Consider the following 27,047-nt stretch of genomic DNA (forward strand, 5'->3'; position numbering starts at 1 on the left):
TTTTGTCGACATTTCAAGATTATAAAGTTGAACGGCATGAAATGCCATCAGTCTACAATGATGTTCTAGTATGTTTCTGTTGCAATTGGGAGATCACAATAATTAACCCCAAAAAAGCCAAAACAGCGCAAACACTACCAGATTACTGCTGTTTGCAATAAGGAAAAATGTTGAACACATGCAGTCATTGCAATCTAAACAATTACATTATTGCCTAAAAAACATTCAAAAGTACATGTTTTCCAACAGCTGCAATATTTGTCAAATTGTATTCATCTGCTAATACAGAAATTAAGGAGGCTGTACAAGTTTTGCTATTGCAGAATTTCTCATGGCTGTCAACCAATCAGATTCAGGAACTACACAGAAATGTTGTAATATATATATATATATATATATATATATATATATATATATATATATATATATATATATATATATATATATATATATATATATATATATATACATACATATATATATATACATATATATATATATATATATATATATATATATACATACATGAGCTGAGCTGGCATTGCCGATCCTCCGCCACACGCTCGTCGCAAACCCACTTGGAAAAAATACACACTTAGACCCTGTTTATACTAATACATCTTAGTTTTAAAATGGCATTTTAGAATGAAAATTATCCACATCCACACCGTGTTTTACCTGGCATTTCCGAACAGCTATCCGTCCGCTGAAAACGCACATCACGTGACCACACACAGAGAGAGCCACACACACACTGTCAAGCGCTCATCTGAGCTCCAGAGAACAGTGCACGTTAGACAGTTTATTAAGGATGTACCGCTGGATCGCATCTTACTTTAGTTGTTAAAGGTGATATTTAATTAATCTTGTCTCTATCTAACGACTCTTTGTTTTTTTCTGTCAGGTAACATCACACCATCTGTACACTGCTTTAATCTTTCACTTTTACACTTGTACTTATTTTAGTGAAAACCTCAGATGTTGTTGGTTGGGCATCTTTTTTACCGACCAAGTTTGTGAATGCCATTATAACGACACAGATCACTCTGCCTATTCATGCCAGAGTCCAGCGGAAAAAGTGATTGACAGGGGTTAATTTGTGGGTAACTCATCTTTGTTTATGATTTGTTTAGGGGTAACAAAGACCATGAGGGTCAGGTAGTTGAAACGAAACTGTTCCCCTTCGGGGGGAACTTCAGCACTATAAGTGGATTTGATTTGTAAAATCCACGCATTGGGAGGTTCGGTTCAGAAGCTACTCGTCTGAAAGAGTATTGAACGGGCCAATTAAGAATGAATTGGCAGCGCAAGCCTGCGCAGGTGAGCGGCATAAGCAATCAACTGAGTATATAAGCTCACCTGGCGCCAGCAGACGCTATCCTTTTCGCTTCAGAGACTTTCTGATCGAGTCGATGAGGGTTCCTCCTGCTGTGACCAGCGATTCTGAGCGAACGAGAGCATTCTCCCGGTCCAGAGTGTGTACACGCAGTGGCAGACGGTCGAGCTGGGTTTCTCCCTTGCCTGGCGTTCTTTGGGTCCGGTCCTCCAGAGCGGTGCGTATAAAGTTGCAAACTTCACAGAAAGAGCAACACAGTCGTGCAGCACGTCCTTTTCAGGACGGCGCTCCGACTGTGCGTTTCTGGATGCGGTGGTTTCCTGTCCTCGGATGATGGGCGCGGGCATTGCGTTACATGTCTGGGGGTCCAGCATGTTAATGCGCTGCTCGCGGGCAGTTCATGTCGTCATTGCGATGCCATGACTGTTGCGCAAGATCGCGGTTAGCCTTTGCAAAAGGGTGAACCACCCCAGTTGTCCCCTGCTCTGCAGCGGGCACTCGGGCAGATCTGAGGGTTTCAGCGAGAGATAATCCGTCGCCCACGGGCCCGCGGACCTCCCGCTCCTCTAAGCGCTCCATCCAAGCTTCGGGCGGGGGAAGCGATCCGTCTAACAGATGGTAGCCCTTACGCCCGATGACACCGGAGACCAGATGTCCACCGCGGCATCGGAGGGTGGGCTTTCATTGTCCGATGATGATCCAGACCCGCTCGCCCCCTTCGGGCTGGTGAGCGCTGTCACTACGGATCCTGAAACGGACATGTTAGCCGTGCTTTCCCGGGCTGCTTCGGCCGTGGGTTGGAGATGGTTTATCCCCCAGCTCCGCGGCCGGACCGACTAGAGGGGCGTTCCCTTCTTCCCGGAGGTGCACAGTAGGCTCACGCGGTCTTGTAAAGCACTTTTTTCTGCTCGTGCTGCGTGTTCCTCCACCCTAACCACTCTTGACGGTGAAACAGCCAGGGGGTATGTGGCGATTCCTCAGGTTGAGTGCGCGATGGCGGTAAATCCGCGCGGCGCCTCTTCTTGGCGGGGTCCGCCTCGTCTCCCATCCAAAGCCTGTAAGTTATCTACCTCCCTCGGAGCTAGAGCTTACATAGCTGCGGGCCAGGCTGCTTCCGCCTTGCATGCGATAGCCACCTACCAGCGCTACCAAGCGCAGGCGCTGGCCGAGCTGCACGAGGGTGGGTCCAACCCAGGCTTACGAGCTTCGCACCGCCGCCGACTTAGCTCTTCGGACTACTGAGTCCGCTGCGTGTGCGTTGGGGAGGACGATGTCCACATTAGTGGTCCAGGAGCGCCACCCCTGGCTGATATGCGCAAAGTCGACAAAGTCCGCTTTCTTGACTTCCCCATATCCCCAGCCAGGTTCGGCGACACTGTCTGTGAATTCACCCAGGAATTCAAGGCGGTGAGAGAGCAGTTGGTGGGTGATGTCTTATCGGCGGTCCGTAGCCCGCTCCGCCCGCCGTGCCATTCATACCTGCTCCTCGCCGAAGGCGCCCGCCTACGAGAGCTGCTCCGCCCCCGCACACGCCTCAGGCGAAGCGAGCGCGTCGGGCACCTCGGAAGCAGGCAGCCCCCCTGCCCAGAACGCCGCTAAGTCCGGCAACGGACCGCGAAGCGCCCCTGGGACAGGCCATCTGGAGAAGAGGGAACTTGCTCTTTCCCCGCTGGAGGGCGGGGCCCCATTTCCAACGGCACTTTTTACTGCCATGAAAACATTATGAAAGGGCACTTTTCACTTCCCCAGATGTGACAGCCCGAAATCTGCCAGTCTGGGACGCTATGCTTTCTAGCTTGCAGATTCGGTGCGTTTCGCCAGTGGCTCACGAGCGCTGGGAGGACGGTCTCCTTTCTCCCACCCCTCGAGCCTCCCCTCCGGAGCTCGGGTTTGGAGTGAGAGCAAATATCTCACCTCCAGCTTTTCCGTGGGACCCGCGAGCTTCCCGGATCAGCACACCCACTCCGCGCTGCCCCACTGCTGGTACGTCAGCGATTGTAGCGATGAGTCCATTAGCGAGAGCTCTGCCTGCCTGGTTAGCGCGGGCCAGCTCTTCGCGGTGGCTCATACGCACAATCAGACTCGGCTATGCGATTCAGTTCGCGAAACGGCCCCCCAAGTCACGGGTGTGTATTCACCAGGGTCAGCCCCCTGTCCGCCCCTGTCTTGCGAGAGGAGATTGCTGTCCTCCTGGCGAAGGATGCAATCGAGCCGCTCCCTCCAGCCGAGATGGAGGGTGGGTTTTACAGCCCACGCTTCATCGTGCCCAAAAAGAGCGGTGGGTCACGGCCAATCCTAGATCTGCGCGTTTTGAACCGCTGCCTGCACAAGCTGCCGTTCAGAATGCTTACGCAGAAGCGCATCCTCCGGTGCGTTCGTCCTCTGGGTTGGTCTGCAGCATTAGACCTGATGGACGCGTATTTCCATGTCTCCACTCTTCCTCGCCACCGACAGTTTCTGCGGTTTGCGTTTGAAGGTCGAGCTTGGCAATACAAAGCCCTCCCCTTCGGGCTCTCTCTGTCTCCGCGGGTCCTCACCAAGCCCGCGGAGGGTGCCTCAGCGCCCCTTCGGCTCGCGGGCATCTGCATACTCAATTTCTTTACGACTGGCCGATTTTTGCCCTCTCTCGGAGCAGTTGATTATGCACAGAGACAAAGTGCTCTGGCACTTCCACCTGTGGGGGTTTCAGGTCAACCGAGAAAAGAGCAAACTCGCCCCCGTGCAGAGGATCTCTTCTCTCGGGCTGGAGCTGGACTCGGTCACCATGGCAGCGCGCCTCTCCGGAGAGCGCGCTCAGCTGATGCTGTACTGTCTGAGAGAGCTCGACAGTAAAATAGTGGTCCCACTGAAACTATTTCAGAGGCTCCTGGGGCATATGGCATCCGCAGCCGCTTCATGCCGCTCGGATTATTCTATATGAGACCACTTCAGCACTGGCTTCACGATCGAGTCCCCAGACGCGCATGGCACGCGCGCGCACACCGAGTCTCTGTTACTGCGCTGTGTCGCCGCGCCCTCAGCCCTTGGAGCGACCCCTCGTTCCTACAGGCCTGGGTGTCTCTAGAACAGGCGTCCAGTCTTGTTGTCGTTTCAGCAGACACTTCCAACACGGGCTGGGGGGCTGTGCGTTGCGGGCATGCGGCTGCGGACCTGTGGAAAGGTACCCAGTTGCATTGGCATATCGCCTGGAGCTGTTGGCAGTGTTCCTCGCTCTCCACCGTTTTTTTCCGGTGCTGGAGCGGCAACACGTGCTGGTCAGGACGGACAGTACGGCGGCGGTGGCGTATATCAGCCGTATAGGGGGTATGCGCTCTCGCCGCATGTCTCAGCTCGCCCGCCGTCTGCTCCTCTGGAGTCATCCGCGGCTGAAATCGCTGCACACCATTCATATTAAGGCAAGCTCAACCGTGCAGCCGATGCGCTCTCACGGCAGCCTTGCGTCCTGGAGAATGGAGACTCCACCCCGAGTCTGTTCAGCTGATATGGGCGCGATTCGGGGAAGCCCAGATCGATCTGTTGCTTCCCCCGAGATCGCTCATTGCTAGTTGTTCTTTCCCTGACCGAGTGCTCTCGGCACGGATGCACTGGCTTACAGCTGGCCTCGGGGCACGCGCAAATACGCGTTTCCCCCAGTGAGCCTGCTCGCGCAGTTACTGTGCAAGGTCAGGAAGAGGACGAGGAACAGGTTGCTGGTTGCGCCCCTCTGGCTCAACCGGACCTGGATGTCAGAGCTCTCCCTCGCGATAGCCCTCCCCTGGCAGTCCCTTCGAGAGAGCACCTACTCTCTCAGGGACAGGGCACCACCTGGCACCCTCGCCGATCTTTGAAGAGATTTTAGACGCGAGGTAGACTTAGGTAACCTCCGATTGCGGTGGCTAATACCGTCACTCGGGCTAGAGCCCCCTCCCCGAGCGCGCCTATGCCCTGACGTGGAGTCTATTCACTGAATGGTGTGTCTCTCACTGAGAAGACCCCCGTAATTTGCCAGATCAGCGTTGTGCTTTCTTTACGCCGAGAGAAGCTGGAGAGCAGGCTGTCGCCCTCCACACTCAAGGTTACGTGGCTGCCATCTCCGCTCTCATAACGCGGTGGCTGGCAGCACCGTGGGAACGCATAACCTCATCATCCGGTTCCTCAGGGGCGTTAAGCGAATTAATCCATCCCGCCCCCTCTCATGCCCTCTTAGGATCTCGCCCTCGCTACACAAGCCGCGTCAGATCCCTTCGATCCTCGACTCAGTATCTTTCTGTCCCTGAAGACAGCTCTGCTGGTCGCGTTGATATCGATTAGAGGGTCGGGGACCCGGAGGCATTTTTCGGTCAGTGACTCGTGCCTGTAATTGGGCTGGCTTCTCTCACGTCCTGAGACCCCGCCCGCGATATGTGCCCAAGGTTCCTACCACTCCGTTTTAATACGAGGTAGTGAGCCTGCAAGCGCTGCCCTCGGAGGAGGCAGACCCAGCCCTTCTTTATTGTCCAGTTCGCGTTTTGCGTATTATCCGGACCGCACTCAGAGTTTAGATCATCTGAGCAGCTCTTTGTCTGTTATAACGGTCGGCAGCAGGGAAGTGCCGTACCGAAATAAGTTCCCACTAGATTGTGGATGCCTTTCTTTCACTATCAGAGCCGAGATAAGCCGCGTCCCCCGAGAGCGCGTGCGCACTCCACTCGGAGTTTCGCATCCTCTCGAGCGCGCGCACGCGGCGCCCCTCTAACAGACTTCTGTAGAGCTGCGGGCTGGGTGACACCCAACACATTTGCAAGGTTTTACAATCTGCGAGTGGAGCCGGTTTCCTCAAGGGTATTAGGTAACCCTTGGTGATTGAGGAAACAATTCGGTAGGGTGTTGAAACACGCTTGCTGCGCCATTTTCCCTAACACGGAGATACGTGCGCCTTTTTATCTGTCAGTAAAGTTCCCCGTCAGGTGAGCCCTGCAGATTCCTCCGTGGCCCCCAGCACTGACTCAGCGGAGGAGTCACTTGCTGGCCCACTACGTTGTAGGTCTGCCCGCTGGTCAGCCCGCGTTTTGGGTAAAGGTGCCTGCTATGCGTGGTCCCCACTAGGCGATCCCATATGCTTATTCAGCCACGGTTAAGTCCCCCCCCCCCTGGGCGGACCCGTGTCTTCCCTCCCCGCTAACCACTCTTTTGCTATGCGTACTCCCCCTTTTTAGGGCTAGTCCATATGTAAATTCTGCCATCTATCCCCCCTTGGGTAACGGATGGCCTCCGCAGCGTCCTCCCTATCGGGATTGCACGCTTCCCAACGTACTGTCGTATTTTCCTAGAATTATCTAGATGCTCACGACTTCCCAAAAAATATATCTAAATCCGTAAAACTTCTGTTGAAGTAGGATAAATTAGGGCCAGGGACACGTTGGAGGACCGCGCCCCCCATGATGCGGGTGCGTCACGCTTGCTTGACTATCTCCTCATCGGGGGTGTTGGTAAGGTGCAGTCATTATGGCGCTTTCAATGGGCTCCCAATGCGTGGATTTTACAAATCAAATCCACTTATAGTGCTGAAGTTCCCCCCGAAGGGGAACGTTCGAGGTTACTAAAGTAACCCTTCGTTCCCCGAGGAGGGGAACGGAAGCACTATACTCCGTCGCCATAATGACTGTCCCTTAGCTGTTGAAAGTCTCTTCAGCTTAAAAAGGATAGCGTCTGCTGGCGCCAGGTGAGCTTATATACTCAGTTGATTGCTTATGCCGCTCACCTGCGCAGGCTTGCGCTGCCAATTCATTCTTAATTGGCCCGTTCAATACTCTTTCAGACGAGTAGCTTCTGAACCGAACCTCCCAATGCGTGGATTTTACAAATCAAATCCACTTATAGTGCTTCCGTTCCCCTCCTCGGGGAACGAAGGGTTACTTTAGTAACCTCGAACGTTTGTAGGCTACAAATAGTTAATTTGCTTTATTTTATATTTATTAAAAGCAATAATGATTTATTAAAAGATTGTAGAAAGATATATATTTATAATATTTATCTGGATCAGGTATTTATCTGAATAGATGTGCATGCTCATATTAATTTAGCAAAATACTGCTTTCTATGTTGCTTTATGCTATTTTTCTGATGTTATTTTTAGTTATTCAACTACAAATGTTCTTTGAAATTGTCGAAGAAAACATGAAACCAGCATGAATGCAGAGTGCACATTTCTAGGAAACTTTTACAAAGTAGATAAAATAAGCAAATAAAAAAAAATCGATTTTCTTCATCATCTCTACTCTTATTTGTCATTCACCATGGATCAGCAATGAGTAGCAGTAGAAGAGTGTGCAACCATTTGTAATGAGTCCATTGAGAAGGAGTGCTTCTGGATTCCTCTGAACCATGCTGAAGTAATGCTTTTCTTCCCTGTGATTAGTTGAGTAAATGGGTTTATTAAGCTAGCAATTGTGCTGATATTTTGAGGTGAACAGATATCCACTCGACGTGAGGGCTTGCTCTTGAGTTTATGGAAATGACACAACATCTCAGGCCGCTTTTCGCATTGACCTGTTGGCTTGAGAAAGAGAGCACTACAGGAAATGCCAACAACCCCCTATTTTTTTTTTTTTTCGTCCTGTCATTCTTGAGAGTGAATGAAGGAACATACAATTTGCCTGCATGAAGAGCCAAAGGCCTTTCACTGTGAGAAAAAAGACAAGCTTGAACTATATTTCATCAAAAAATGGTAATTAATTTGCTGAGTGCTACTTTGAAGGCTGTAGGGGACGGATGCTTGTTCAGCCCTAAAGCCTACCCGGGATTCTTGGAAAAAACATGCCTCTGCCAACATTTTTTTTTTCTTTTCTTTTTTTTCTTTTTTTGTAAAAACTCATCTAGATATAAATGTACTGCGGTTTTCAACTGAAATGAACACTAGAGGTGGAAAAACACAAAGTTTTTATTCTTTTTAAATAAAAAAAAATACATTTCCTCAAAAAGAACACTCACTTCTTAACATTTACCTTGAAAATATGCAGTGTAAAATGTAGTGTAAAAACATCGTGAAACATCAATATCTGTGCATTGTCCATTAATATAAAAAGCCTATCAGACATAGGTAATGAAGTAATATAAATAATGATAAATAATTAAAAATAAATAATTTCACTTTCAGAAACTGTTATTCATTCATTCTCACAATACTCAAAGGACTTGGTCTCTTTTTCTTCTCTTGTTTATCCTCAAAGCATCCATGTGGGATAAAAGAAAGGCATCTTAGCATCTTCTTTCATGAAATGGTGTTGCCGTTGAATGTAGAACTCATTCAAAGTAGCGTTTCTGCGCAAAAAAACATTATGAATGCATGTCACATTTACGACTGTACATTGCGTTTTCTTTTTCTCATAGTGCACAGAGTTTTGAGGTAAGGGACGTTTTCATTTGCCATTCACTGACAGTCGGACAAGCTCATGCAGTTCATCAAACTCATCTATTAAAATCTGAATCAGAAGCGGAATAAAACACTTTACTCATAAAAGCCGGCGTATCAAATCGCTGCTACATTGAAAACCTATGATTCGATTTGCGCCTTCTGATCGGTTCTCAGGATATAGCGGCTTTTGCTGTCAAAGTCAAATGCAGTTTAGAGGCTTTTGCCAACAAACTGTTATTTATGAATTCTGCGATTTAGATGATTTAAAGCAAAACAATTATTTGAACATGTACCACATGCCTAAAGCATTCACTTATTTTTCATTAGCTAATTTTTGGTGGAAGTGGCGTTTAGCGGCTTTTGCATCTGAACTCTTCATTTCATCTGGTACTGTTTACAAAACAAGTGGTAATATGTTGTACTGTCTACAAATAATAGCAAATAATAGTTTTGTTTGTCCATTTTCTTCTAAACACAAAATTTTTCAAAGTTGATGATATGCATCAGACAGCAAAGAAAGGGCCAGACTTATTAAGAATAAATCTTTGTTTTTATTTATTTATTATTTTGGGTTGGGGGAGAAGTTACAAATGCTTCTTTCCAGTCTATCTGGACCCAAGAAATGGAAGAAAAACTAGTGTAAATTTGGCCGGAGCACCTGAGTCTATTTAACATCTGAGCAATATCCTAACTAGGTCGAAGAGGAAAAAAGTAAAGGAGAAATTGCTAATTCCCTTTAAAGGGCACCTATGGTAAAAAATCTACTATTCAAGCTGTTTGGACAGATCTGCGTGTTAGTATAGTGTATAGACCGTCATACTGGGGTGATATGAACACACCCAGCCCTTTTTTTACAATTTAACTACAAAAAAAAAGGGTCGGCCAATTGGAGCTGTTTTCAAATCGATCGCACCATTACGTAGGTGTGCAATCCCCCCGCCCACCGAATTGATTGACAGCTGCACGCATTAACATGTTCCGGTAGTCGCGTGTATATCTCAACAAGACCAGGCAGACATACGCAAAGCAACCGGGAATAAAAGGTCTCTTCTGTTCGCTAGGATCAGCAATCATCATCAAATGTGATTAAGAGTAAGTTTCACATGTTTTAAAACAGAGTATGTGTGTAATTAATTACAGCGTTTTACTTCAGCTTTACTTCATCAGCACAGCTGCGTGTCAGAACAATTATAAAAGAAGACGCTTTAATCCCGGTTTGTGGAAGTTAAATCAGGTTTATTTTGTACATTAGCATAACAGATATCCACACAGTACTTGAGGTTAGCCTTAACTAAGCTAAGCGCGCTCTGTCTGCCTGCCTGTGTGTGTGTGTGTGTGTGTGTCATCTGTGGTGTGTGTGTGTGTGTGTGTGTGCGCGCGTTAACTTTGTAACGATATTGTGTGTGACTCATCAATGCAACTTCACAATACTGATTAGTAAAGGTTAGTTCTTACTGTAGTATCTCACAAACGCTACGTGAGACCTTCTTCCTTTAAGTCTGTCTGTTGTCTGACGCAGCTGAGGGAGGAGGCATGTAGTGGGCGAGAAAGTGGGCGGGAAAGAATTGTCTTAAAGGCGCAGTACGACAAAACCACCCCCTGCTGGAAATCAGTATAAAACAGCATCTTGTAAAAGGTATAATGAAAAATCTGATGGGTAATTTGAACTGAAACTTTATATACACATTCTAGAGACGCAAAAGACTTATATTAAATCTGAAAAAAGGGGTAACCTAGGTGCCCTTTAAAAGCCAGGTGAGCAAAATCAGTACATTTTTTGACTCACTAAAGGCTTCTTTCTCATTATGTAGGCTAGTTTATAACAAAAAATATACTACCTGATCTCGTGTTGTTTCCATGTCACTTCTCGCGTGTACTTGATTGTGAAGTTTGCTGACCGAGACAAAGTTGTAGCGAAAGCCCTGGTCACCAATCTGATTTTGCAGTGTAAACAAAGCAGTGACAAAATGCTAGGCCAAATAGTCATGCATTGTGAAAACATCTGTAGCATGACATGCGGATGTTCGTACAGTCTGAACTCGGCATCACTCAAAAAAATGTTCTTGATGTACATGACTTTCTTTTTTCAGACGAACACAGGTAAAGCAGTTTTAAATTTATCCAGACTTTTTCATGATGCATAATTGTGTTAGGATGTGGACCTTTATTGGAGCCTTAAAAAGTGCATAATTCCACCATAAAACTAACTTGTATACCACCAGTGGGTTTATGCATGTCTTTTGAAGTTGATTAATGTGTTTTGTTACAAAAAAAAAAAAAAAAAAAATAGTTTCAATGTTTTAAATTAAAATCACTGGCAGCTGACTTTATAAATCTATAGTTGAAATTTTTCAGCTTGTAATTATCAAACAGATTTTTATTCAATTTAAAATATTTTATCTTTCTGTTGATGATAGTTGAACTTATTTTAATAATAATAATTATTATTATTATTTGTTTGTTTAAATGCATTTGTTGAAGGGTTCTTTGTTTTTAAGCGTTCAAATAGCGCCGAAAAAAGCGTTCAAAAGTGAGTGCAGTCACTCAGCTCTCTCTCTCCTGACTGGTCTCTCCCGCTATCTTAAGACGGTGTGTCTCTGGCCCAATCACTAGAGAAAACAGGTGTTATTAATTATTTCCGATTGGGCTACTGACCAGCCGCTGGTCTCTTCACTCGTTCTCACCCCTTTCTGGGTGTTTGGCCACACTCTCTCCACCACATCATTGTCTTTTAAATGTGACCTTAACATTGTGGTTAAAACAAAACACAAAAGTACATATTGATAAATAAGGATTTCATTCATCAATTCATTCATTTTCCTTCTACTCAGTCCCTTATTTATCAAAGGTCACCACAGCAGAACGAATCGCCAACTATTCCAGCATGTTTTACACAGCAGATGCCCTTCCATCTGTATCCCAGTACTGGGAAACATCTGTACACACTCGTATTCATAAAAACAAACACTATGAGCAATTTTGTTTAACCAAAATCACCTATAGCACATGTCTTTGGACTACGCAAGAAAACTGAAGCACCTGGAGGAAACCCTTGCAAACATGAAGAGAACGTGCAAACTCCACAGATATGCCAACTGGCCCAGTCGTTACCTTCTTACTGTAGGATGACAGTGCTAACTATTGAGCCACCATGCCGCCATATAAGGATTTCAAAAGCTAAAATTAATTTTAGTTATTTTTTTTAAATACATGTTCAAATTAATTTTATTAATTTAATTTTAATATCAATAATTGATGCATACATGTGTCCAAATTGCAATGTAATGTTTCAACATTTTAAAATGAGAAATAGTGCTTTAGATTAGGTTTTCTTTGTGGGAATGAGAAGAAAGAAAAGAAAAAAAAAGCTCCCAATGGCTTCTTTTGACAGAATTAATCAACCTGCATACAGCTTTTGAAGTGAGCAATGATTTTGCTGATTGAAACACCTTCAAGTCAACCGGAAAAGCCACTAATGACCAACAACCTGGGCTAAATTAAACTGGGGAATGTTGGATTAAAATTTTGATGATATGCATCATAAGCATTGTAATTATAGATCTTGGTTCATTCCTCCATTATTAATTGTCCAAAGCGTAATGATTCATTGTGGTGTTAGAAAATGATTATTAATTTTCTGGATGATTATACTTATGGAAGAGTAAAGCAGATCTCTGATTTGAAAAGAATGTGTTAAAAGAGAAAGAGAGAGAGAGAGAGAGAGAGAGAGAGAGAGAGAGAGAGAGAGAGAGAGAGAGAGAAAGAGAGAGAGAGAGAGAGAGAACAGAAGAGGCAGTCTCGTATGAAACACATCCCTGAGGACAAAACAGTTCATTTTTACTTTAATCAACACATACTTAAAAGAGTTGATTATGCTCCCTGACAGTCTTTAGGGAAATTTGTGCTAAACATTATTTGCTTTGTTATTTATTAATGTGATCACTGATCTGTGTAGTTTGTGGTGGAGAATGTGCCATGTTTGAATGGTAACTGGTGTTATTCTTAATGGTACTTTAGCAATGCTGAAAACATAAATTTAATGTAATAATAATAATAATAATAATAATAATAATAATAATAATAATAATAATAATAATAATAATAATAATAATAATAAATATTTTCAATATAACACTTAACCAAACAAATATACCACAAACATTATTTATTTATTTGACATGCCAAATTTTACCAACCAACCAACCAACCAACCAACCAGTAATTTCTGTATAAATATCCCTTCACTATATGTGTTCCACAGTCCTCTCTTAGAGGTCTACAGTCCATTATTTGGATCCATTACTTGGTTTGTGCTCTGATATCTGTGGGACTTTGTATAGCCTGTTGTGTGCCTTTCTGAATCATGTTTAATCAATTGAATTGACCATTTGTTCCATTTACTAACCATTCAGTTAAGATTTATTCTATAAAGTATCTTTATTTAGTTGACTAGTGGCAGCCTATAGTCTTAATAATAGACATATTAGAATGTTACATGGCATTGGGTTATTCAAAACATGTGGAGAGCAGCTGGCCAGCCAGTAAAATGTATTTAAGATACAGTAGTAAAAATTGCCCTGGTTAAACTTTCATCTTGTTTGTGAGGAATAAACCAATGACTGACATAACAAATGAATGGAAAGTGAAATAGATAAAAATATCTATCACCTCTTAATGAAATGCAAGAATGACTTTCTAGAGCATGGCTCCAACCAATCCCTTCTTATTTGTATTAATCATTGAAATTACCATTCCGTCATGAGTAATCTGCCTAATCATTTGCAAAATTACTGCCATAAGGTATTTAAAGGCACTCATCCAAAGTCAAACACAAGGGATTGGTTTAATTTTACATAATTGATGTCCCACTTACTTGAGTAAATGTCAGATGTAAGTGCTATTTTATAAACATGAATGAATTCAAATCTTGTAGACTTTATGTTTTTACATTTTTTTGTTTAAGTTTTTGAGCCAGACAAGCAGTCAATTATGGTGTGATGGGTATATAATTTTGAAGTATTTAATTTATCAACACTTTACCTTCTTCATTAAGGTTTTATATGGGCAAATGCAACATCCTTCCATTCAAATTTCCCCATCTAAACATCTAAAGAAAGAAAGAAAGAAAGAAAGAAAGAAAGAAAGAAAGAAAGAAAGAAAGAAAGAAAGAAAGAAAGAAAGAAAGAGAAAAAAATGTGAACTTTAAATGTTAAAACATGTGATTTTGAATTGCTAAACAATATTTAAAATTTATTTAAGATTTATTATTGAACTTTTTTTGTTTGTGTTTCCACAAATTGGAAATCATTGGTGTTAAAATAGTTTGGTTACCAATTTTCTTAAAGAATTATCAATTTTATATTCTGCAAGCAGAAGAAATCATACAGGTCTGGACATGATTAAATGACAGAATCTAGATTTTTGAGTGAACTATCTTTAGGGCAATGTTGAAACCTTATATTCAGAGAAAAGCCACAAGGGTTTAAGATACACACCAGATTTTTACCACACAATCCCATTCACATAAACAGACAGACAGACAGCACATCTCTCTTTCACTCTGCACCTTTCATTTTACAAACTCTGATGTTACCACAGCATAAGGTTGTGTAATAGCTCTCATTTAACCACTGTTGATAAGCTTACTCTGTGCCAAACATACCATACTGACGCATATTAATTAATGGATCTCTGATGTATCTGTCCTGTCCCATTTGTTATGAGGGCATTCCTATTTAATTAAAAAATCCCCTTGCTTACAATCTGACACAGGTGTCAGACTAACCTTGAGTGAAAACTAGTCCTTTTCATCGTCACATGTTCATACATATCACTTCAACTGAGGTCAGCTGATTTTTGCATAAATTGTTTAGAGCTGTATAACCGTCTTTGTATGCAAGTCGTTGTACACTTGTACATACGCATGTGTGTCTTTGCATTTCACACATTTGGTACATCATGAAAGGTTTAATAGATTGACATTATTTAAAGTTCCAATATACTAACAGCTACAGTCTTTATCATTCTTTTTTGAGCTGTAAAAAAGTTCATTTTTTCAATTCAGTTCAAGTTTTTTCTATAGCGCTTTTACAATGTAGATTGTGACAAAACCGCTTAACATAGAAGTTCTAGTAAAGTCCAGATTTCAGAGTTGAAGTTGAGTTAAGTTCAGTGTGGTTTAAATTTCACTGCTGAAAGTCCAAAGTCTAAAGAGCAAATCCATCGATGCACCGCTCCACAAGTCCCAATCCAAACAAGACAGTGACTAGGAATAAAACTTCACCAATTGAAAGAGAAAAAAAAAAAACTTGAGAGAAACCAGGCTCTGCTGGGCATGACCATTTTTCCTTCCTATGTGGAGCTGTAGTCTAGGCTCCGGAGGCTGGAGAATGCTGGATGTCCATTGTAGAGAACTGCAGGTGTGAGTAGGTCACCAACGGGTGATCAGGCTGGCCCACAGGATTAAGGCAGTGACTCATCTGTCACTGTGGTCTTTCAGGAATCAGTTTTATGCACTCCACTTATCCATGACCACCACAGCATCAGCTCAGGGTACGGCCTGGTCCAGGATTATGGATACCTTGGCATCATTTTTTCACATATCTTGGATTACAACAATGGTGCTGCATAATCTCTAGGGGCCTTAGGATGAGTATCCCCAGCTTGAAATTGAGAAAAAAGAAAATAATTAGCATAGCGGCTGTTCAAAGTGTATTGTTTTATACAAAATCATCATTTTATCCTAACGAAAATTGGGTAAAATATGGACAAGCACAACTGTTGGGTTAAAAAGTGTGATTTTAATTGAATAAAACATTTGGAAACACTTTACAATACGGAACAAGTAATTTAATTTTATAGTTGAACATAAGCAAACAATTAACATTGTTTGTACAACATTTGTTGTTTACAGTTAATTATTTACCATTAACATTTACCATTTAGCATAATAATAAACAACTGTATTTTCATTTACTAACATTAAATAAATATAAGTGTATTGCTCATTGTTTGTTCATGTTAGTGAATACAATAACAAGCATTATGTGTCCCATTTTGTAAAGTGTTGTCAAAAGTTAACCCAACAGTGGGTTTGTCCAATATTTTTTACATAATGTTTGATCAAGACAATTTAGATTGTATACTGTAATCTAACGCCCCGACACTTCAATTTCAAATATAAGATGGCTCTTTAGGGGGTTGTTTTTACTCATGAACATCTGACCTCGATAAACTGACCAAAGGAAATGAACCATGAAAGTGATTTCTAGTCAAAGAATGCAGAGCCTCAGAGTCACTCAAACTGCACACTTTATATAAGACTGGGTTGTTGTAACCTAACATTGAGTCAAATATGAACAAACCCAACCATTGAGTTAAAATGTGTAATTAATATTTAATTGAAAAAAAAAACAACAACAATGTTGTATGTGTACATATCTGATTCAGTGTTGGGTCATGACAACCCTGCAGCAATGTTTAGAGTGTATCTGTGATGTCCATTGACCGCTGTTCAATGCAATGAAATGAAGCTTGGTTTCAAAGACCTTATAACTGACATTACATACTTGCTTGGCCTGATTCTATTCAAAATGATGGCACATTGATTCATTCTGTGATTCCACGTGCAGGATATTGAGGCTTATTCTAGCTGGTTGAGTATTACAAGCAGGTTAAAACATTAATTTGTTGTACTTTAAGCATTAGCTCAACTTTAGTACAGCAGTCAGGACTAAACTGAGATTATATGGATTATTTTTTAAGATGTCTTCATGTTTCAAACATTGTTTTTCAAATAAAAAGAAAAGTCTTATATTTCTCAAATGACAAGGTTGTGTAACAATACCTTCAATACTGTAAATATAAATATTTTTGTTATTCAATAAATGCAATTGGGCAGCACGATGGCTCAGTGGTTAGCAATGTTGCCTTACTGCAAGAAGTTCGCTGATTCGAGTTCCGACTAGGCCAGTTGTTTTTTTTTTTTTTTTTTTTTTTTTTTTTTTTGTTGGAGTTTGCACATTCTCTCCATATGAGTTTCCTCCGGGTGTTCCGGTTTCCCCCACAGTTCAAAGCCATGTGGTAAAGCTGAATTGAATAAACTAAATTGGCCGTAAGTGTATGAGTGTGTGTGAATGCAAGAGTTTATGGGTGTTTTCCAGTACTGGGTTGCGGCTGGTAAGACATCCGCTGCTTAAAACATATGCTGTAATAGTTGTTGGTTCATTCTGCTGTGGCGAACACTGAAATAAAGAGAAAGTTAAAGGAAAATCAATCAATAAATGAGTGATTTTTTTTTGTTTTTTTAAGGTACTTAATCAGCCCCCTTCACAAAGAACCACACAGCATTCCCAGCATTCCTCCATTTGTATCATTCATTTCTTGATGTGGAAATACTCGCATAACACAAAACAGAGCTGAGTCACCGCAATCCAACACTCTCATCCTGTAAATGTGACACAGTCTGTGAATCTGCCTATCGATCATGACTATTGATTCTGTTTCCCAGGCTTAAAATAATAGTTTCTCTTTTGTTGTCGTATTAATGATTAGACAGAAGAGAATCACTAAAGTGCTGCAGCTGCTCCTTGATTGATCACTGGAGATATCACTGTCCCCAAGACAAAGTTTCCCTCAGCTTTCATTATCTGAATTGAGTAACTTATCCGATTATGGAGGTTCACTTGATTACGATGCACTGTCATTAATTTAATAGGGAGCACAAGCAGATTGTAAGGGTTGTGACGGGGCTTTGGTAAGAGGTCCCGCACTTCCACAAGCCTCCTGTTTCAGGTTCTGGTTGACATTTGGATGATATGCAATGAGCAGATTTGTTTGGAGTGGCACTGTTGACCTCTGCAGCTTGGTCACCTGGGCACAGAAAGCTGTGGGGAGAGCTGGTTGGAATATTAATAGTTATAAGGCCAAGACGGAAGGTTAGCGGGGTTTTTTTTATTTTTTTATTGAGTCATTTTGCCATTTTATCCAGAACGACTAACCACTAAACCCTTGAGTGAACTGAATAGATGGACTCATGTAGCCAATGAAGACAGGTGGCAATAATCCTGCTAAGAGACAGATCTGAAAGCACTCATACAAAACCAATTTCGGCTGCTCTCCATTTGTCAAAAGCTCATCAGAGTGAGGGACGAGAGCACTGAGGCCGCATGGCTGCAGAATCACTTCACTCCTGATTGCCTTGTCAGGGCACCTTATCCTCCTGAGAATGACATAACCTCCTCTCTCGAACACACACACACTTACCTTGGTGCCTCCATCTCCATCTTGGACTGGTATTTCTAAAAGGCTTCCATCTCGCACCTTCTTGAACACCTTGTAAAGGATGTGACATGCCAAGCATTAGTCGGCTATTGGCCAACAGCAGGTCATGTGTCTGTCTGTGGTGTATTTCACACTTAGAATCAATGGCCTAAGAGCCAGAGTGTCAAAGGCCTACCTGTGCTAAAGTAAAAAAGAAAGATCCTGAATGATTAAAAAGTAAAAAGATTTTAGAAGTAAAAATTATTATTTAACTAGCAGACTAACTTTTTAGTTTTTACTGCCTTTGGAAGTTAAGAGAGTTACACAGATGAAGGTCAAAGGTAAGAGCCTTTCAGGCATTGCAAGAGATAGATAGGTATATATAGATATATACATACACATATGTATGTATATATATATATATATATATATATATATATATATATATATATATATATATATATATATATATATATATATATGATTTCTAGTATATTCGCTTTGTTGCTTATCCCTTACAGTGGCACTTCTCAAAAAATGTAAGCTCTGTAATTGGTCGGGTTAGTAGCACTGTCAAGTGTGGGCAGGTATGAGAGCCGTGCGAACACGTTGGGTTGAGTGTTTAAAAGTGTGAAGTCTCGTGAAAGAGCTCCTGTTTGTTTTGTGTTTACTTTCTGATTAAAGTTTTCACAGGTCCGATCGAATATGAGGCACTTGTACATTAAAGAGCCTATATTATACATGAAATAGGGTCATATCTTGGTTGTAAGGGTCTCTAACATTAGTCTAATATGCATGCAAGGTCAAAAAACACTTTCATGGTCTTATAATCTGCATTTATTTTTACCTAATTATTCCAGCGACTCCCGTATGAATCGTCCAGTGATTCATTTGTTCCCAAACCCCTCCTTAGCGCAAAGCTAATCTGCGCTGATTGGACCGATGACAGTCTGTTGCGATTGGTCGACTGCCTTCAGTGAGAGAGTGAAATGCCCAACAGCTTATCAGCAATATAAAAGTAATCACAGTACATACACGCTCGATAGTGTAGGCGTGGATATTAGCTGCCAGTGGGTCAATGTAAATGCAGACTATGAACTTGAAAATACAGACGACTAACTATTTTATTGAGCAAAAACTCCAAAAACTGTTGAGGAGATCTTCTAGGTTGTCTCACTCTGCTCTTTTCACAGACACACACACACACACTCGCCCTTGCCCTCGCCCTTGCGCGCGTGCACACACAGACAAAAACACACACACACCTCCGGACGACAACGCGCACACACACACACACACACACACATACCCCCGGACGACAGCGCGTGCACACGCACACGCACGCACACACACACACTACTCCTCCACGGAGCTCCGTAAACAAAGCAGCAAACGTCGCGTTTTTAACGTGGCTTTGCACGCAATATGAGAATTTAGCGAGTTAACCTCATACAGTACACGCGGTTACAAGTAACAAATCACAACTAAATACATTTGCAAGCTAGAGTAAACGTATGGAATCAGATAAGTCTCAAAAGAATTTCACGCAAAAGACACGATGTACACATGCGTAGCCAAAGTCACGTGCGTAAAATATTTATTTATATTCACAAAAAAATTTAATGTGCACAAAATAAAAATACATTTTCATAAAATACGATTAACAAATGCAAAACACCATTTGCAAATGTATAAGAGTGTACAAAAAGTTTTGAATGTTTAAAACTTGTGAGTTCATCCTGAATGAGAATGTGCAAATCCCAAATGTGCCGCAAGCCTGCGTTTGAGTGAAGGTCTCGGCCGTTAGATCGCCCCTTGGGGGCTGGCTGCAGTACAAGTTATAAAGCCCGCCTCCTCCGTGTTAATGAAGGAGACTTGAGCCCATATAAAAAAATTATTACACTTGCAATAAAATGTCCCGAAAGATGGTTCTGGTCAATAAAGGCACTGGTCTTAATTCAGATGCAGATCTTAATGCAGATCTTCATTTTTGTAAACAGTTTGTTTTTAGCAGTAATTTAATGCTGGGCGTGTCATCGTGATTGACAGCTGTGATTGACAGTTTTTCAAAGCAGACCGTCTGAGCTTCAGCAGAAGACTGAAGTGTTATTATTCGATTTCTGTGTTATTTTACCATGACAAAATGAGTTCAGCAGTAAACTACAGTTTCTGACATACATGATCCTGGTGGAACACTGTTTATTCGCTAAGGTCAGGGCTTTTTTCGGGCTTTATTAGTTTGCTGATACATGCCTAACCACCCAGATAGCAAAATACACTCGGGCCAGTTCCGGCTAGATTCTCGCCTGCCGGAGACTTACCCCTCAGACTGACTACCTCTGCTGGACCTACTCCAGATGCCTGGACTCACTGCCCGATTCCAGCCCGAGTCAATCGAGCCAGATGCGGCGGCCGAGCGAGCCAGCGCTGCCGCATGCGAGCCGGAATCAGCCCGCGACGCCGCGAGTAGGTTATGTGCTGCGGCCCGGAGCTGGCGCGATTGAATCTTCATTATATAAAACCCGCACATTTGTTAACGATATTACATCCATTTGTGTTGATATGACAGCAAACGCAGGCTACTATGTAAACGCAAAGTGTATCACTGAGTTTAACCTTTGAATAAAGATGCAAACAGCATACATCGCAAATATTTAAATAAAGGACAAAATAAATAACAATAAACCTGTATTGATTGCACAAGTATTAAATAATAATACAATTGAATACATTTTGTAGTGCACAAGAATTAAGAAATATAAAAATGACAATAAAACTGCACAATAAAATAAACTAATTTAAGTACAGGGAAAATACAGGTTAGTTCTACCCCTATGAAGATAACAAATACCAACAACAAATATAACAATAAGAGAATATATTATTTGTGCTCATATTCAGGCTAGAGTGTATAAAAGATCATTTATTTCTGCAGTCCAGCATGTATTGCTTTTATTAAAGTATAACAGCTTAAATCACACCGTTTTTAAACCGTATATTATTCTGTATTTTTAAATGTAAGTGCTTCTGTTAACATCAGCGAGCCTTTGTTATACTGCAGATACAGGGGGTGTCAAGTGAGAAGTTCGGGGGGCGTGGTTGATTTTACATAAAGCGTTTGGTTGAAAGCTCGACTCCGCTCATTTTCGCGGCTCCTCCTCTGGCTTCCTCCTCCTCCTCAGACAGTCCTTCTGCGCATGTCAAGGCTCCAATTTCAGCAGTCTTTTGCGACAGTTTGTGCCCGTCAAGCAGGTGTTTTGCCCTCAAGGCGTTCAATGGGAAAAGGGGCTGTCGCGTCATCCATATTTTTTACAGTCATTGGCAAATCCTCTTTCACGTACGACTCCCCCTGGATGTGTGTGTGTATTTTTGAGACTTTCCTGCCAGAGTCAGGGCTACTCGTACCTTTCAGCCAAACAGATGAGAGCTGTATTCAATAATACCAACTCTGCGCTTCTTTTGCGCAGACTGTTCCTCTCCAGCATGGCGAAGGGAGAAAGCAGCAGTCGCACTTTTTTTGAATTTATTAATTTATTTGACCATATTCTCACTCTTTTTATCCATTATTTTGTCGCAGCTCCGCTCTTCTTATTAATTGTCTCATAGCCCCATGAGCAAGATGTATCCTGCAGGGTAATCATAAGTATCATTCCGGCCACAGTAACATAGCCTCGCCATTGTGCTCCAGTGGTTAGCATGCTGGGTTACCATTCCCTTGAATCCGTGTTCGATTCTCACGTGAAACAATAACTTTTTTTTTTTCATTTTTATTGTTAAGACATATAAAACTCTAAGGTTGTTGAACATTTGAAATTCTAAAGCACCTCTTTTCTTTCGAAAGACGTAATAGTGTCATTAGAAACTGAATGAACGTAATAGTGTCATTAGAAACTGAATGAACGTAACAGTGTCATTAGAAACTGAATGAAACTGAAAAAAAAATAAAATAAAGATCCTCACCTGAGTAAATATCTTTTTTTTATTATCATTATCATAATCATTATCATGTATTTATAACAAACTTCAACTGTACATGTATAAGTATTTTTTATTATTATTATTTTGTTTTAGGTAATTGGCCTATTGTTTGACCTGCTGAATATGCTGTATCACTCCTAGCTGGTCAGCTAAACAGTAAACTGCGTGATTGGGTATCCAACCGTAGCCTGAGAAGAATATTTCAAATAATGAAGAACAAGCAAATGGGAATGTCAAGAGTGCACATGGAGAAGCCAATTTTATTTTTACATCTTCATCTTATCTGGTTTTTCCAATACCTGACTATATAATGACAAAGCCATCTTGAATGAAGAAATGTAAAATCAACGAATCCATGTGATCTCACACATTTTTATATCTGCAGCCCTACTGTAGTTTCAGTTTGCCTTTTTGAATGACGAATATAGACTAGCCACCTGCCATCATTAAGTACATTTGTATTGTCTGTCATCTCTGTGGCATGTTCAAGCCCAGCTTTTTAGCCGAGTTGCAGGTGATAGGAGGTGACAACACAGCTGCTTTTCATTGCGCTACTTTTTTAATGTTGATTTGGCGTGTTCCGGCCTTAAGACTTCAAGCCTCAGGAACTACTCCAGTCGTGCTCCTAGAGAACCTGCATAAAGCGGATAATGACATATAGGTGGACTTCTTTCATGTCAGAATAGATCACATCAGGTGGCAGAAATGACCCTTCGGTGCAAGGAACCCTTCTAGCGCTCATGCTAAAGTGCTGCCACTTATCTCCTCCAGACCTCTCCATCTGTTTACCTCCCTCTTCCCCCACTGAGATGAACGGAGGTATAGTGAAGCGGATGGAGGGATGGGTGGATGGAAAAAGGGAAGGAGGGAGGGAAACCTTAATGAAAGCGGAGATTCCAGGCAGCCTGCTGGTTCTCATCAATCAGCCGTGTGCTCTGGAAGTGTAATCCGAGGGAGGGGGAGAGGCATCAGGCTTTTAATCTCTATTAGTTAATGGACTCTACTCTCATGCTTTAGGAACGTTAGACTGTCGGTCTGCAAACAACGCACACGCTCATTGCAGAGGCCCATCAGGAGCTGCTGCTTCAGTGTACAGCTTTGAAATGCTGTTGGAAAATGCGCAATCTTAAATTAGTAATGTGACTATAAAGCCTCTTTTGTACGCAAGCAGTACATTTTTGAGGATATTTTTGTATTAATTAGCTTTTATGGGTAATTTGTGGTAGGTTTTTGCCAAAGGGAGGAGATTTCGGGTGCTTTTGCGTGGCTTAGCAAGGCGTTGCCAGTTGTTGAATTAATTTGACTAAAGGTTTATTTTTATTTTTTATGACAGAGTGCTTGTGAGTGAGCCAAAAAGGCAAAGCTGTCATGGAACTTGTCATTTCTGGTTCCCAGTAGTATTTTACAGCACTCGGATATGTTCCATTAGCGCTGTATGTTTTCAAGTACAACTTACACTGAACAGCATAGCACGCTGTGGGGTGGTTGTTCTATAGGCCTCTGGTGTTAATGAAACAGTTTGAATGTGCTCTCATCCTTGGGAGACGGGGAGTTTGGCAGAGCCACATCCATCCGATTAAATTATAAATTAAGTTGACTAACGAACCATAAATAATTATGCAAAGCAATCGCTTGAAACATTTTTTTTTAAAATGAAAACAAAAAACTAAATTCTGTCTAAATATTCTGCCTGATTATTGTAGCATCAGTTTGCTCAAACTGTCATTATAGCCAGTGGTGTAAGAACCCACTTGGATTTTTCATTTATTTTTTTTATTGAAAAAATGTGTTTTTTATTTACTGAAATGCGTTATATGTTTTTTTTTTTTTTTTTTAGAATAGCTCAAACAAAAACTGAAAACACTATTTACTCACAATCATGAATATTTGAAGAATAGTTTTCCACCATTTCTAATATGATTAATGGAGGTAAAGGTGCAGCAGTGTTCTGCCAAAATGCATACAAGGATCGCTGCTCTCACTCTCTCACACTTTGTCCTAAAGTGACTGCTGTATGCTTAGTGGTTGGCCGGCGGCGTGCAGAATTTACACTTATTACTAAGCCATACTTACATGCTATTTCATATCTAATGGTAAACAATATAGCGAGTGTGTCACGGGTTATCATTGTTTAAAAAAATTAACCAGTGGGATGTGAAAACCAACTTCACCTTGGTAAAGCAGGCTAGGTGGAATAGCACTGTTTACGTATGTTTTGTTGTTAAACTAAACAAAAATCTACATTATCGATGCTGTAAGGTAACTTGAAATAATCACATAATTTTTTTTGCCAGAAGATTTCAGTAGCCAAACAACACTTCTGTACATATAACCCATTCGTAAAACAATAAAATCTACATAAGCTTTGTGTGACTAAAATAGTTTTAAAACATAGCATTACCCATCTAAAAGTAAGACTTCAGGCATGGCGTCATCCAGTGTTGAATAGGATTTTAAAAAGTTCTGATTGAGCATTTGATTTTTGCGGTCAATGGCAGATCTGCATAAATAGTTGTGCATTTGTACAAATCTACATTAATGACAGACAGTTTGGGCTACTTATCAGAATAATGCGAATTATCTGCCTGACAGTTTTAAATTGAATTAACTTTTTTTTTTTTATGTCTATAATATAAAAATATATGGAATGCGAAGAGACTTTCAACAAGCTCAACAAAAAAATGTTTTTGAAGACAATCACCTACTGCACCTTTAATGGAGACTGAGTATGTTAGGCCTACACTACCCTCAATAACAAACTATACAACTGTCCCAAAATGGCTATTAACCAGTATTTTGAAACCTAGAGAAATGACATTAAAATAGATATATTATGACCCAATCAGATAAAGAGATACCTGGACCAATGTAGTCTAATCTATAGTCTACTGGTGTGCCCTGAAAATATGCACAAAAATATCAAAATATCCATCTTGATGTGTTTTCACTTAAGAATGGCATTTCCAATATATATATATATATATATATATATATATATATATATATATATATATATATATATATATATATATATATATATATATATATATATATATATATATATAAAGCATATGTGTACACGGAATATAAACAATTAGTAAAGTTTTTTGTAAGATTTTTATAATTTTTTTTTTTTTAATTGCTCATAGTGAAACTGTAAGAACAGTGGAAGGGGACAGAGGGTCATTCAGGATGTTTTGCTGCCGCACTGACAGAAGCCTCTTATATGTGTTTTCTTAGGCCCTCTAAAAGCACACTTTGCGTTGAATTAAGTTTATCATCTGCCTATGCATATTCAAAAATCAGTCATACTGTCCAATTCATTAACAATTCATTTTGACTGTTTTACTAGATCTACTAAGTCAGTAATTTTTGCCCATGTTTAAATGCTGTAATTTCATTACTTTGTTAAATTAAAACCCATGTAACTATACTACTCTGACTTTTCCTAAATATGTTTATATTTTATTCTAACATTGTTGTTTTATTTTTATTAAAGTATTACTACCCTAAATGGTCAAACTGGTCACATGTGTTTCAGTGCCCGCTACTAACTAAAACATTCTAATAGCAAATACATAACTTTATCTCAGACATGTATTTAAAAAAAATAAAAAAAATAAAAAATACATTTTTACTGCACAAAAAAAAAAAACTGTGTTCTACCAATTGCTTGAAATAAATGAGGGAGACAACATCTGGGCCAATCTAGGAATTTGAGGCTAAAATGTTATATTCACCAAAAATGTTAGTATTTCATGACTTTATAAAATAATTTGACAGACATTTAAAGCTTAATCTCAATACAAGCTTCAAATATATATCTAAACAGTCAGAATGACTGCTATGGCTATTCTAGTAGTTATAGTAATTGTACATAAGTGTTAAATTGTTAATATCTATCTGGAGTAGAAGATGATCATATCTGAATTATGATTTAAATCTTAAAGCTATCATACGGTACATAATATGTTTTCCTTCAACTTTTTTATTGATAATTTTCCCAGTGCTTTTTTATCCGCCACCCACTTTCAAAACAGGTGGAATCTCTCAACAAAGCGTCAGTTTTCACTTAGCTACAGGAAATGAGCGTGAGTCTTTGAAGCTGTAGTAAAGTTGTCTCTCTGTGTTTCGTAGTGGACACAAAGTGTTCACTTCAGGGCTCATCCTCTTTTCTGTCAGATTCAGACAGGTCCTCTGATCAACTTATGCTAATGCTAGCCTAACGGAGCCTTTCACTCCCACGCCAACACAGCAATGTCTATGCAAAACAGCAGCCGGAGGGAGAGGACAAAATATATGCATGCCTTTTTTTTTTTTTTTCTCCACCTTTTTTTCAGCTCTGTCCTTTCTCTCTAGGGTGTTTTTTATCTTTCCTTTCACTTGACCGTTTGTGCTTTTGTGTTTCCTTTCTTCAGCCAACATCATTTACAGCATGTTAAAGATGAGCCGTGCCCCTTTTGTAGATTTCATCAGTCATTATGAGTTCCCCTGAGAGAATTGTTATTGCGACTGTTTTCATAGACTCTGTATCCCATCGTTCCTAGATTGACAAAGGACCTGTACTGTTCGTATCACATCAGTGACCAGTTCTGTGCATATTTTTTTTTCTTTTGTGAGTGTGCGCTTGTTTGTGTGGTTTAAAACCACATAAAAAAGCACAAAACCACAAAATTGTTTGACATGGGATGACGTAGTTGTAAGGAGTTTTGTCCTCATAATTCAAAACGCTTAAAATCACACTTTGCAGGTTCTTTTGACATTCAATTTTTACTACAGCTTTTCTCTGAGGGTTAGGTTTACTGTTAAAAAAAAGCCATATAATAAGCCTTTTTTACAGTATAAAAAAAAACACTACCAGTCGAAAGTTTGGGATCGACACATTTTATTTATTTATTTATTCTGCATTTTTTGACTGCATTTATTTAATCAAAAATATTATCAATTTTCAACAACACACTTCAGGAACAACAAATAATAACTTGAGTTATTCTAGTTGATTATTTGGTATCAGAAGTGGCTTATATGTAAGGCAAAGGCCTCTTAATTGCACTTATTTTACCAAAATAAAATATGATGGTGCCTTGATTTTTAATTATT

General features: G+C 40.9%; 3 protein-coding genes across 6 annotated transcripts in view; all 3 read left to right on the forward strand.

Moving 5' to 3' along the window:
* LOC147836356 (uncharacterized) overlaps positions 1–10,975 on the forward strand; it is a 702,935-nt gene extending 691,960 nt beyond the window's left edge. Inside the window, exon 2 of the mRNA XM_087257208.1 lies at positions 9,157–10,975. The gene's annotated coding sequence lies outside the window, so the exon portion shown is untranslated. The remainder of the gene's footprint in view (positions 1–9,156) is intronic.
* kyat3.2 (kynurenine aminotransferase 3, tandem duplicate 2) overlaps positions 1–27,047 on the forward strand; it is an 808,585-nt gene that overhangs the window by 506,679 nt on the left and 274,859 nt on the right. The window lies entirely within an intron of this gene.
* LOC147836358 (uncharacterized) overlaps positions 1–27,047 on the forward strand; it is a 248,822-nt gene that overhangs the window by 184,531 nt on the left and 37,244 nt on the right. The gene's annotated exons all lie outside the window — the stretch shown is intronic.

The sequence above is a fragment of the Danio rerio genome, chromosome 6 (assembly GCF_052040795.2).
Source record: "Danio rerio strain M-AB ecotype USA chromosome 6, GRCz13ab, whole genome shotgun sequence".
NCBI lineage: Eukaryota > Metazoa > Chordata > Actinopteri > Cypriniformes > Danionidae > Danio > Danio rerio.